Source organism: Carassius carassius, chromosome 1 (assembly GCF_963082965.1).
Source record: "Carassius carassius chromosome 1, fCarCar2.1, whole genome shotgun sequence".
NCBI classification, from domain to species: domain Eukaryota; kingdom Metazoa; phylum Chordata; class Actinopteri; order Cypriniformes; family Cyprinidae; genus Carassius; species Carassius carassius.
The window spans coordinates 11,808,602-11,822,442 of NC_081755.1; the positions used below are offsets into that span (position 1 = coordinate 11,808,602).

A 13,841-nucleotide genomic window follows, 5' to 3' on the forward strand; every position below is an offset into this window, starting at 1 on the left:
TTTTGTTTCAGTCCCTCTTTTACACACACACAAATTTGTTTTATTTTTTTTTGGACTTGCTACTTTTATTTTGGGTAACTGAATCATCATCAAAAAAAGGACATGTACCTGATAGTGGAGTTCATCGGAGAAGGGAGTACCGGTCCTGTAGCAAAGTCCTGGTACTCAGATGGCCACTCATGGTGGCCTCCATACAAAGACTTGGACCGGTTACTAAAGAGCGTCAGGTTGATGGAGGCACCACAGCCAGATAAGGGTTGGACCAAGCATCAGGCCAGAATTCTACATGAGTCGGGTAAGCAAGTTAGAATACACTTTAAATAAACATTATTAAAACAGATGACAAAATCACTAATACATGGCATTCCACAGCTTAATGTTTTCATGAATTAAGTTCACATACTTTGATAATTCCAGCATCATTTGACAACATTTCCAAAAAATGGAAAAGGGCATGCTACACTTCTGACATCTCAGAATCTGAAAATTCTATAAAAAGAATTCACTAGTAAGTTGTAAAAATACATATTTCACTTTCAAAAGATACATTGAAAAGTAAATATAACAAACAGTAATATTCAGTCTTCTGAAACTATACAAAGTGTATGTGAGTAACATAGATAAATTTAAGTTATTTACTTATAATCTTGAATTCAGCCCTACCTTTTCACGTCATTAACAATTAGAAACCAGCTATGTTCAGTTTCTAATAAAGGGCTCGACATTAACGCTTTTCAGCTTGTCCAGGACAAGTGGATTTTGTGTAGGGGCAAGTGAAAGAGAATTGTACTTGAACGACAGGACAATTAACCTCATTAAAATTTAAATAAACAATAACTAGGACAGCACTGAAACTTTGGCAAGAATGATTCTGATTGTACTTTCAGTGTAAACGGTGACTAATAATGTATAATGTTTTGAACGCATCAAGGTCACGTCAGTTGAGGCTCGTACAGCCTGTCTGACTCGTGGAGAAATCAAAACTATAAGCGCAACAGCACACACAAAGAAACAAACGTGAACAAACATACAGCAGTAGAAAAAAGAGCAGCTGTTACTACACAGAGCCGTTGATCACAGACAAGCTGCGCAAATCCTAGCTTAAAATGAACGTGGATTTGCGCAGCTTGTCTGTGAACCACGGCTCTGTGTAGTAACAGCTGCTCTATGTAAAATCACGCACCTGATGGAATTTACCGCTGATTAGAGAACCGGCTTTACTGACGAGATGTGCATTACGATCGTCCGATATATATCGTGCACCCCTATTTAACACAAAGTCTATACAAAAATTATTTTAGTCCACCAAAGTTAATCTGGTCATTTCTCTATGGTCTGGTTTAATTGTCGGACTAAAATCACAACAAATTTTGCGTTATGATTGGTCAGCCTGCCTGTCAATCAAACTTCCTGCAAAGGGTCAATTTTGCCAATTTTTTTGCCACATTCAAATAAGAGCAGCTTCTTTTCTTTTTTTTATTATATTTTGGCCTTTTCCTAACCTTCCTGGGTTAATGTACGGTGTCAGAAAACCTGTATATAGACCACAGAAAGTAGTATGCACCCTTTTTGGAGTTTGAATTGGAAAAGGAAATTACACTGTATTTATTGCTTTTTTTGTTTTTGATTTTTTTAATTGACAAACATGCTAGTTTATTATCTACATAATCCATTTTTGTAAAATAATCTAATTCCCTGATTTTGCTCTTAGAAAGAAAACATTCTCATCAGATGATGAGCTTCATGAAACCCCCAACAAAAAAATAAAAATTAATAGAGAGAAAAATCCATCTACACCAAAAATCCAGCCCGCACCAAAAGCCCCGCCTGCACCAAAAGCTCCGACACCTCTAAAATACATCAAGACAAAAGGTAAAAATACAACAAAACGTTAAATGACTAAGACATAATAGTGTGTGACTGCTGAGTGCTATTTTTTTTCAGGTCCTGTTATACGACCTCTGCTTACAACAAGCAAAGCAGTGAACTCTTTCAGCAATTGTGAGTTTTAAATTTAGAAAACTGATATTTGTGGATGTTTTGTTCCATACTCAAGAATGTTCCTTAGCCATGGTAAGATCAATGTATAGCACAGGCTCTCGTGACTTGTTGGTTTACATCACTTTTCTTTTTCAGCTTCACCCAATTCTGTTGCTATTTTAACAGTTTGGACAGAACTACTATCATTACATTCATAACTTGAAGATTTATATACTAAGGATGATTTAATAATAAACAATTGGTTGCCAATTAGAAGCGATAGCAATTTCAAGATTTAGTAAGGCTTTGTGTAGTACAAAATCTTGTTTTGTGAGGCAGACATAACATCTACATACCAATTCTTTCAACAGCACTTGTTAATCACCACCAAAGGGCCATGGAGAAGCCACAGCAGGCCCATTTTGAGACTTTCCCCAGCTGTCAAGGTAACAGGCTCTACATGAGTACTGTAAACACAATGTAAAAGCTGTAAATTCACAGCATTTATGACAACTCAAAAGCCTGTCTCCATAACAGGTTGGGTCAAGTTTCTGATTGCTGAATAAATAAATGACATGCAGTTTGTGAACTTATTATTCAAGTTGATTTTCTGATTATATTTTTATTCCAAGTTTTTACCAAATTTTACCAATTCCAAATCACATCAATCTCAATAAATACTAATAATTTATAAGCGTTCTATAATTGTTAAGAGCACAGGAAGGAAAATATGTTTTGTATAAATAAGAATTTTTTCTTTTACAGGTAAAATTGGCCAAAAAAGAGATTTAACTTTAAAAATAAATACAAGTGGTAATTCATTTGCCAAAAAAAACATAATTGCACTTACAAAACATGGTAAAAGTCAAATAAAAATCTTCAGTATTAAAGTCATGAGAGAGATGGGTTGATAATGGAAGTGAAGGTGCAGTTCAGTATAGAACTCTTAATTACGTTGCAAGTCCCCCAACCTAAGGATTAAAATCTTTTTCATGTCAGGTCCAAAAAAAAAAATAGGGTTGTCCATGTTTCAGAATGGGTTGTGGGTGTATGAGTGTGAGATTTCCCAGCCTATTTTTTTTCCCAGTCCAGAAATTAATCTCTAGAACAGTCACTTCATGAGCATTTTTTACTTATTTTGAGAAAGTATCATCATATCATATACAAAGAGACAGCAGTGTTTCAAAAAGACACCAATGTTTCAGGAGTACACAAAATAGGACACATGCTTATTAGATAACCGTATTTGAGTTGATGTATATGCTTTAATTTTTTTATTAACTATTTTTCCCCAAACCATTGTTGGATGCAGTTAGATGCCTGTAGTTATGCAAAGATTTGGTTTCAAAAACAGTATCTATAAACTATTTCTTTTGATTTTAAATCTGCTTTGAACTTCAGATCAATCTCTAAGTAAAAGGCAGTACTAAAGTCTGATTGTGTGGTGTATGTGTTCAAATTTGACCATCTTAATTCAGGTGATGAAGGATGGTGAAAGTCTGACAGTATTGAGCACTACTTTAAGGTTAAACCTGCATGGTGTAAAATGGTTGAAGATGATTAACAGTTGCAAATTAACATTCATTAGAAATTAATAAAAGTAATCAAAATGTACTCAAAAGTAATTAGTTACATTACTTTATTAAAGTAATTAAAAAAGTTACACTACTATTACATTTTAAATAGGGTAACTTGTAATCTGTAACCTATTACATTTCCAAAGTAACCTTCCCAACACGGGTAATGCATATAAATGAGCAGAAGGTAACAATGCTCGCAGATGCTGCAGTGATTGCTGATGAGTTTGTTCTTATGCACCGAACGGTATTTCCCTCTGTGCGTCAGTCCAAAATTGTGCCGTTGGTAGTGAACGAGTGTTCTGTTCGAAGTCAGACTTCTCTCATAAGCCAAAAGGGTCTGAAGAACGGAGAGTTTGTTTTTACTGTTTGGATCCAAACCATCTCATTTCAGAATGCAAGGCATGGAAGCTAAAATCAGCTGGGACGAAACCTAAAAATGTGGCATTTGCTCATTCAGTGGCCTTATCAGAACGAGCTGGTTCGTGTTCAGAGATCGACGCATACAAACCTTTTCTTATAAATGTTTTTGTTTCTCTTCTGGGCAGTGGAGAGAAAAAACCTGTTCTCATGCTCCGTGACACCGGTTCAGCCCAATCGTTTATTTTAGAGAATGTGTTGCCGTTTTCTGAGCAGACCTACTCTGGTACTGATGTATTGATTCGTGGAATGGAGCTAGGCTGTGTTGAGGCGCCACTACATAATGTTTACCTTGTCTCCGATTTAGTTTCAGGGCTGGTTAAACTTGGTGTTCGTGAACGGTTACCAGTAGAGGGTGTAAGCCTTCTCATCGGTAATGATCTGGCAGGTGGAAGAGTCTTCCCTTTCCCAGTCGTTTCTACTAACCCTGAGCTGGATCAGTTTGGTTTAGCATTTAAGTTTCCATCTGTTTTTCCAGCATGTGTAGTGACACGGGCACAGGCAAGAAAATATGAGGATGTGGTGGATTTATCTAGTTTGTTTCAAGACTCCTCTGACTTGATACAATGTGAACTACCAGTTGAACCTGAAGGCCGGAGGGAGTCCAATGATTTTTCTAATTCAACCAATCTTTCTCTTTGTATAGGAAAACAACAGTTAGCTGCTGCTCCGAGATCTGACCCCTCTCTAAGTATCTGCAGAGAACTTGCTGTGGATTTGAGTACAATTCCAAAAATTGGTGTGTCTTATTTTTGGGATGGTAATGTATTGATGCGTAGATGGACACCTTCATTGGTAGGTGAGGCTGACTGGAATTCTATGTATCAAATTGTTCTACCTTCAAGTTATCGGTCTCAAGTTTTAAGACTTGCTCATGAGTATTCCTTTCTGGACATCTTGGCATAACCAAGACATACAAAAGAATTGGCAAGCACTTTTTTTGGGCAGGTTTGAAATCTAGTGCATCTCAGTTTTGCCGCTCATGTCACTCTTGTCAAGTAGCTGGGAAACCCAACCAGGTAGTTCCCGTGGCGCCTTTGCAACCTATTCCGGTTATAAGTGAACCGTTCGAGCGTCTGATAATTGACTGTATTGGGCCATTGCCTAGGTCTAAATCAGGACATCAGTATGTTCTAACAATTATGTGTGCAGCCACTCGATATGTTGACGCGATTCCCTTGCGCTCACTAAAAGCAAATGTTATAGTGAAGGAGCTAGTGAAGTTTTGTTCCGTTTTTGGCCTACCTAGACTTATTCAGACCGACCGAGGAACTAATGTTACTTCCAGAGTGTTCCAGCAGGTAGAAAGTGTTGGGTGTTTGTCATCGTTTATCGTCTGCATATCATCCTGAGTCTCAAGGAGTGCTTTCATCAAACCCTAAAAACAATGCTTCGAACTTATTGTGTGGAAACTGAGAAAGACTGGGTGGAAGGTCTGCCTCTCTTAATGTTTGCAGTAAGAGAGACCGTACAAGAGTAAACCGGGTTAAGTCCTGCGGAATTAGTATTTGGTCATCCTGTTCGAGGTCCACTAAAATTGCTTAAAGAGCATTTACTGTCTACACTATCCTCACCCACATCGGTTCTGGAGTATGAGAGTTCATTTCGAGAGAGACTTCATAAAGCTTGTGAAACTGCAAAAACTCATCTATCTTCGGTGCAGTCCAAAATGAAGGCACATTTTGATAAAAAGAGTGTTGCACGCCACTTTGAAATTGGTGCTAAGTTTCTGGTCTTGTTACCTGTGCCGGGGTCAGCTTTACAAGCTAAATTCTCTTGTCTTTACACAGTTGACAAAAAACTTGAGTGATACTGACCATGTAATTTGCACCCCTGATCGTAGTTCCAAGTCAAACGAATGTACTTGTTCATGACATTGATGTTGGTGAGAATCTGCCAATAAAGCAGTTCCCGTATAGAGTTAATCCTGCCAAGCGTGAGATTATGAGGGCTGAAGTCCAGTATTTGCTCCAGAATGGTCTTGCAAAGCCTAGTGAAAGTCCCTGGAGTTCACCTTGCTTATTAGTCCCAAAACCAGATTCGACTGGTCGCTTTTGTACGGATTACCGGAAGGTGAATAGTATCACTAAGCCAGATTCTTTTCCCTTGCCCCATTTAGAAGACTGTGTAGACCGAGTTGGATCGGCTAAGTATGTTACCAAGCTTGATCTTTTGAAAGGCTATTGGCAAGTTCCTTTAACTTATGGTCTGGGTGTTGAATCAGTGCTGGGACAGAAGACAGGGGCTCTGAAGACGTTTAATTTATATGGAAATCTTTTTTTTCTTTTCATCTGTTCCTTCTCCTCTACCCTAGACAGGGGAGATCGTAACAAAACTCTAACAGAGGTTTGTCAGAGCGTTGCCATTGTGCTATTGCCTTGTGTGGAAGTGAGAAATGTTAAAGAAACATAGTAAAAAGATGAAAATGACTTGATTTTACTTTCAATTCCTTTTACATTCTCCAAGGTATTAACATTTTTCATAACTCCATGTAGGACATTTCTGTACATAAATGTAAGCACTGTGGCAGTAGTAATGCAATATTTAGAAAATGTACTCTTGATACTCAAGTACTTTTAACCCTCTATGGCATTACTTTTTTTTGGCGGGGGGGGGGGTCCCCATTTTTTGGGAGCTTGGGGGTCCCTGATAATATAAAATGTGCACCCCCCCCACCCCTGAACAAAATATTGGTTCGTTGCCTAAGGGCAACAATGTGCTACGAGGGTACTAAAACAGCAAGGTTTTCTATATAAGTGGAATAAGGAGAACATGTAATATATTCATTAGAACATGTTTTATTTTGACAAACATCAATAACAAATGGTTCCAACCAATAAAAAAACAATGAACAATCAAATAAACAAACTACTACTAATTACAACACCAAATGTTTCTGACATTTCATATAAACATATTGTAACACTTATATATTAACCAACATCCAAATGACTATGTGTGTATGTGTGTGTGAATGTGTGGTTTTTTGGATATTGTTTGAATCAGAGCTTCTCTTTTTGACAAAGCATACTCTGATTTCCTATTCTGTGTGAAACCTCAGAAAGCAGTAGCTGGTGGATGTAAAACAGAGGTGAACATCACATTTCCGGCACTTGGCTTTTGGTGTACCTGTGCACCCTGGTACCTTGCTTCTCCCCTTCTTTTCAGCCATAATCATCCAGTGGGCTGTGGCATCCAGGTGCACATCATGGGGACTGGAATTGGAGCAGTGGGTCCTTTTCTCCTCTTTTCCTCATACTCACCAGCAATTGTGGAACAGGGGCGACCTTTCTTGCGCTACAGGCTCTTTCCACTTTTGCATAGGGCTTCAGCAATGTAGGATTTGAAGGTATACAGCTTCATATGTTCATTCTTTCTCATGCCAGTACCTTCACAATCTCTTCGGTAGAGCAGCCATGTGGTCACGATCAGGGGCGTCGGACTCGGGGTAAAACCAGTACTGATTACCAGGGCTCCAAAGAAAGAGAGGGCCCTTGAAAAGTCTGGAATATATATTTTCAGGGGGGGCATTAGGACTGCCTATGCATAGGGCCCGGGATCTTGTGCAGCACCCCTGGTCATGATGATCATATCCAGAAGGTGGAACACCAGCCGGTGGTACCACTTCTTTGATCTGATTTTGATCCGATACAGTGCAAGCAGTGAGTCAAGAAGATCCACCCCACCCATATTCTTGTTGTATTCTTTCACCACAGCAGGGCAGGGGACTTTGGTGATGATCTTTTGCTTGCGATCCCACCTGTCAACCTCGGTGACTGGGTGGGCTCCAGTGTAATCACTGAGAAGGGTCACTGAGCGATTATCGTACCACTTTACAGCATACAAGGTGGTTTCTCTCACCATGGCCATCTTCTGTTCAAAAGATCCACGTCCCGCTCTTTTCAGCTCAGCATCGCACATCAATTGTCTTGTGTCCATTTTTTGTAAGTATCAGTAGATAGTAAAAACATTGATCATGAAAAATGCATATCTTAATGCTGACTGTTCAATGTAATTTGTACACATTATGTGTACTGTTAATAAAGAAGAGAGATAAAGTTTGCCAGAAAACACTACTCATTTAGCCAGATTATGAGATGATAGGCACCATCATCTCTGTGGCAACATAATAATAATAATAATAATAATAATAATAATAATAACAATAACATAAATTGCACATATATGATGCATTCACAGAGCTTCCCAGGAGGAATTGAATGCACCATGTGGTCCTAATTTTGCATCCGATCACATCTCCCCAATTTAGCATATTGCCTGAAAAAAAAGTGGTCTAACTGCACAGTGTTGCCCTGAGGCAACAAACAAAAAAACACAGTTTTAGTATATAAATAAAATCAAAATGTGTCTTTAAACAATCAAACATACTTCTTTACATACTGATGCACATACATATATTTTTTTTTTATATAAAGTTATTTAATTTTAAACATGTTAAAAAGTGAAATTGAACTTACCAATTGGTGGCACTGTGTCCCATGCGACTTTGCTTCCGGAAAGGACTGCCCCACCCCCAAACAAAAGGCTACAACCACTTTAGTCCCTCATTTGATTGGACAGACATGTCAGGTGATATTATACATTTTGTTTTAATTAAAAAAATTAAAGGGGCAGTGTGAGGTCCAAAAAGGTAGTTTGTTGCCTGAGGGCAACACCATGCCATAGAGCAGTGGTGTAGCCACGGGTGTGCCTGTGCCACCCACAGTGGCAGCTGGCACACCTAAAAATAGATGCAGAATTATTTTTTATAGTCTCAATAAAAAATGTTTACTAAACTTGGGCTATTGTTGTTTACTTAGAATATATATATATTTTTAAATCAACCCTTTCACGCGTAAATTACAAATATTTTAACTGACCCCTTGTTTCTATGGCGACGCGTCTTGATTGTCACGTTACACCGCAGCCACTAACAGATGTATTTTATTAAAATATATACAAAAACTTGCTTACCATGTCAACTATCTGATATTCCGATTCTTCGTTTAAAAACCTTTATAAATTATCTTGATCTATAACGAGATGAGCGCTGCAGTACAGATCCTGTCAGCCGGATTTAACGTACAGCACTTGAATTCCCCAGTTTCTCCCGAAAAACATGAAAGTAAGTTGCTGTTGAACTGGACGAAGAATAGAGTAAACTTCATTGTTCTGCTATGTGAGTCTGATATATGAATAAAACACGTCAGCAAATTACATTTGATTAGTTTTTGCTGCTTCCATAGACATCAGTGTGTATTTTACAAACTACCAATGTATTGTTTTACTAGTGATTATGTATATTTAAATGTATGAAACATTAAAATAAACATTATGTGGTTGAAAACACTGCATATTAATTGTGATATATGACAAGCGCTGAGCGCGTCCGTCTCTGGCTCAGCACCAGCCAACGCACGAAAGCTGTTTGAATCTGGCAGTTCTGTGATGCCACTGAACATTCTAAATCATACTCTCAGGGGCACAGAAATAAGAATCCAATATATGGTGCAATAATGCTAAAAATGTTAAAATGTAATTTACATTTTAAATTATTTTTGTTAAAATATATCTGTCGACATTTGGACTGCCAACCAATCAGCAAACAGCAGCTGACTGTGACCCCAGCAGTCTTTGATGAACAGATCATTTTTGATTGCACATTGCTAGCTAGCAATATGTCCCAGAGCTCCTTTCTTATTTTTTTTTAGCAAAAAACCTCGGCTTGATGGACAGCCGGACACAAGGCCTAACGTTACACCTGATGAGGATGTTTCTCCCTCCCTGGGCCCAACATCAACAGACAGTGTTGCCAGATTGGAAATGTCCAAGTATCGTACCAGAAGTTCAAAATTATCGTATTTGGAAGAAAATTATTGCATTTAACAATTAACTACATTTTGACATGACCTGCAAATTACCACTAGGAGTATGGTTGGACGAAAGCAGTGCGACAAAAATAGTAATCTGACAATAAATGTGGCACACCCAGACACATGACACATACAGTACATTATTGTTTTTATGCCCTGCATTTCTGAAACGAGTAGATTTTTTACAAAGCTCATTGTTCTGAAAAGCGAGGTGTGCCCTAATTGGCCAGCTATCCAGTGTGTTATGATTGGTCGAATACCTCAAGTGCATGATGGAAATGTTATGCCCCTTAGACAGGCTATCTATCTGCTAAAGGGGTTAAAGCTTCTGAGGGCAGAGTGGGCAAAGTGTTGAGACGTGTTCATCAACCCTACCACATTGCAAGACAGCAGGTAAGGTCATAACATTTCTTTTTTTCTGCGTTTCAATAGAACACATCAGGGCCCTGTTTCAGGAAGCAGGCTTGACAAGCTCTGAGTTGACTGAGCCTGAGAGATGAAACAGTTTTAGGACAGCTGATAGAATTAGTTCAATATGTTGAACCTGATGGAAGTCACATTTCCACAAGTAGAATACACTGAATATAATTGTATATTTTTAACTTATTGATCCTTCCTCCACTCCTGTTTTTTAAGATAAAATGTCATGGTCCGCATTGGCAGACATTTATTTTTCTAGTGCCACTGGATTAGATTGGAGGCTCTGCTCTTTATTCACCCATTGCAATGGCAAATCGTAGTATCAGAGCTACATTGATGATAGGTTTTTCATCCCCACTCGAAATCTGAACCCCATACCCTACAATGCAGAATACATGGGGCACAAGCTACATGTAAATTAAAAAGAAAAGCTTGTTATGTTTGGTGTGACCCATGTAATGGCTATCGATGGTTTCAGCAAGTTGAGCTTTTGAATAAAAATCTAGCTCATCAGATCACAATAAAGGACATAACATCAGTTACTCTGTTTTAACTACTTCCTTTTTAAACTGTTCTTTTAAGAGGTCAGTTGCTGTTGAGGAACAACTGCTCCATTCCAAAATGTTTTATAAAACATCAAACAGGATTAAACATTATAACCACGTTTCAAACAAACAGACGTGATAATGAAAAATGCAAAGTGAAGATGGTTAGACATGTTCCTGGAAAGCTGCAGGTTGCTATTCAAACATAACTCTAACAACAGATGATTTTATTAACAAGTATATCTTCCTCTGTGAAAACAGATTAATAAAATCAACAGCTGTGGTGTTTGCTAAAATAAAAAAATGTGCAGCCTCTGTAAGTTTCCAGTAACATGGATGCCATCCTTGCTGAAACAACACGAGTTACTCTGTTTCTATCTCCTTGAAAGAAGACAGGAAAGCAGAAAGACCCTTAACTTGGTGCACCTTGGAGGCAAACTCTTGAGCTCTGCATTTCAGAGAGTGATCTGCGGTTAACAGCCACTGCTCCACACATGTTTGGCATCCAACTAATGGCTCTTCAATTAGTGCTGCAAGGTTGTAATCAAAGAAAAGTATTCATAATGACATTTAATAGTTTATTTTAATATAAAAAGGAAATTAACATATACTGTATATGTACCTACTGTTAAATAACTTACACATACATTTACAAATTAGACAGGTGAAGGTGTCCTTTAAAGTGTGCAGATAAGCATCTGGCATTGCTGTTGTGGTTTTGGACTTTGCAAGCTCAGACAGCTGGTTTATGGTTGTAGTGATGTCTTGGAGGCTCTCAGCAGCTTCCTTTAGTTGGTTAATTTTACCAATAACCTCTGGAAGAATGAGCCAGCTCTCAGATTTCATCATAAAAATATTAACTTGTGTTCTGAAGAAATAAATGTTACAGACATATTATCATGGAACTTTTCAGTCTATTGTTGATTTTTATTTCCACTTCACTTTTATCCAAGGAGACAGAACTATTTGCACTGTATTTATCAATGGGACAATATTCATACAATACTATAACCTAGAAATAATTTAAAGGGGTGACTTGCAAGTCACAGCAGCACGAATTATGTGCCCAGCTACACCTGATTCAAATGGTATGCTAATTAACAGTGAGCGGTGGTATCAGACATTACTCCTATAAGACTCTTATTCTGCCTGAAAGAATGAAAAGACCGAGCTGAAGGTGGAGCGATTCGACCAATTAGATGAAAGCAGCGTTTCAGCTCCGTGTGCGAATGAAATATTGAAGTCATAAACCGATTTTTAATCTCCAAACGACAAAATGAGAAATCGAGCCTAAGATTCATTTTCCATTTGTTAAACTGAATGGAATAACGAATAAACGAGTCATTTTTCCATTTCTCGTTAATTAATTCATGTTTTCTCACTTGAATCATCTTGAGTCTTTCGTTTTCAGTTTTTCGTGCATGTGCTTGAGCGCAGAATATATTGAGACTCATTATGGATTGTAGATGTAAATTTAATATAAACCAACGAATAGTTGAATGACAAATGATCAACTAGTAACTAGAAAAATCTTTTGTGGGGGCAGACTATTAAATACCCTCATACGCGTTAATAAATTCTTCTTTCAGAATGATCTGGAACGGAGAAATGTCTTAACAGTGATTTCTCCTCTAAAAAACAAAAACAAAAACTGAAATAAAATTGATATTTTATGTTTTGAGAATGGCCAACCCCTCTCTGCAGATATTATTGCTCCTAGTTTGTGCATTGTAAGTACAAATAATAATAATATAGCTGCAAGCAGCAATTACAGGGCCAAGCACTCCACCTGCTAATTGAGGAGCTAAGCATGGCATGGAGCATCACACCAAATGCATTAATAAGCAAAAACAGCAATTTTAGGATTATTGTAATTGAAATGGCTACAAAAATCTTAAAAACAATGTAAGGGATATAATTTTGGACATGATTCCTATAACACGAATATGATACATTTGACAAATATTTGATTGTCAGGCCTATTTCAAGCAAGCAGTTTCCATCACAAACATGATTATGAATCCTTAAGTTATCCCATAGTTATTAAAAGACATACACAATAAGTGATTATAACATGATAGTCAAATGTGTGGGTTACATATAAATGGATATGGAGTGAAGCAATGGACTGATTCAAATTGCCATTCTCTTGGCAAAGACGTCTGTGGAGACCAGAGGTTCAAAGCCCCTTTCCCCTTAGGAATTTCAGTCTGGTTCTGCTAAGTGGGGGGAAGTCAATGGAAGTGTTTAACTCTCATGGGTTTACATGTGATGTCCAGCGTTGCATTTCCATTACGAAAAACAAATTTGACACCAAATTTCTCTCCTTCGAATTGAAATTGTAAATAATTGTTCTAGTGGTGTTAATGTTGAAAGCTGTTGTGTGAACAAGTTGGTTGCTCATCTTGCTTGGGACTTGTGGCACAGAATGTTTTATGACTTCCTGAGGAATTCGGCTCGTGTTTCAAACACAGCCCTGATCGACTCTTTAATTTGTCTGGTTCGAGTCATTTCTGCTACATATCCCCCTTTCGATCGGCGAGGTGTTTAGCTGAAGACATCGTCGATCGCTGGAGAAACCAAGGCAGAAGAAGCAGACATACACAGCAAACAACAAGACAACACCTCCATGACAGTTACTGTACTGGTGCAGGCATCAGGTTATTTAGGTACACGTGGTTAAGTTCAATTAGGCAATGTAGTTTAGCACATTGAGGATAGTTTAGATCGTTTTGGAAATCGTTGTTTTATTTTGATTCATCAATCAAATTTGTGGTTAACTTTGTTTGGTTCTTCTAGGTTGTCTTACTTTACACGTTTACCGTTAGTTTTCTAGTAATCTCATTTTCAATTAAATGAATTTACCTATCATGCATGAAGCTCTCTGGCTTCCATACAGTTTAGAGTGGCTGGTGGATATTAGGTGTTCAGAGTCAATCCTAATATCAGACCTTGACCCTTGCAGGGTGTCTAGGTGTTTCACCTACTCAGGAAAGAGGGGAAGGAGAAGGATAGGTAAAAGAAGA

General features: G+C 38.0%; 1 protein-coding gene, 3 long non-coding RNA genes and 1 pseudogene across 6 annotated transcripts in view; 2 read left to right on the plus strand and 3 right to left on the minus strand.

The window, feature by feature from the left end:
• Positions 1 to 13,841, minus strand: part of LOC132146673 (zinc finger protein 501-like) — a 306,725-nt pseudogene that overhangs the window by 144,558 nt on the left and 148,326 nt on the right.
• Positions 1 to 13,841, minus strand: part of LOC132148387 (zinc finger protein 883-like) — a 203,032-nt gene that overhangs the window by 143,987 nt on the left and 45,204 nt on the right. The gene's annotated exons all lie outside the window — the stretch shown is intronic.
• Positions 1 to 13,841, plus strand: part of LOC132153426 (uncharacterized) — a 189,937-nt gene that overhangs the window by 130,945 nt on the left and 45,151 nt on the right. The gene's annotated exons all lie outside the window — the stretch shown is intronic.
• Positions 156 to 1,758, plus strand: LOC132153637 (uncharacterized). Its single transcript, XR_009436996.1, has 3 exons — positions 156 to 295; positions 418 to 508; positions 1,712 to 1,758. It is a non-coding gene; the product is annotated as an uncharacterized LOC132153637 (long non-coding RNA).
• LOC132153319 (uncharacterized) lies at positions 167 to 2,451 on the minus strand. The gene is made up of 4 exons (XR_009436693.1): positions 2,337 to 2,451; positions 1,796 to 1,850; positions 404 to 489; positions 167 to 282 (listed from the first exon to the last, which is right to left on the minus strand). It is a non-coding gene; the product is annotated as an uncharacterized LOC132153319 (long non-coding RNA).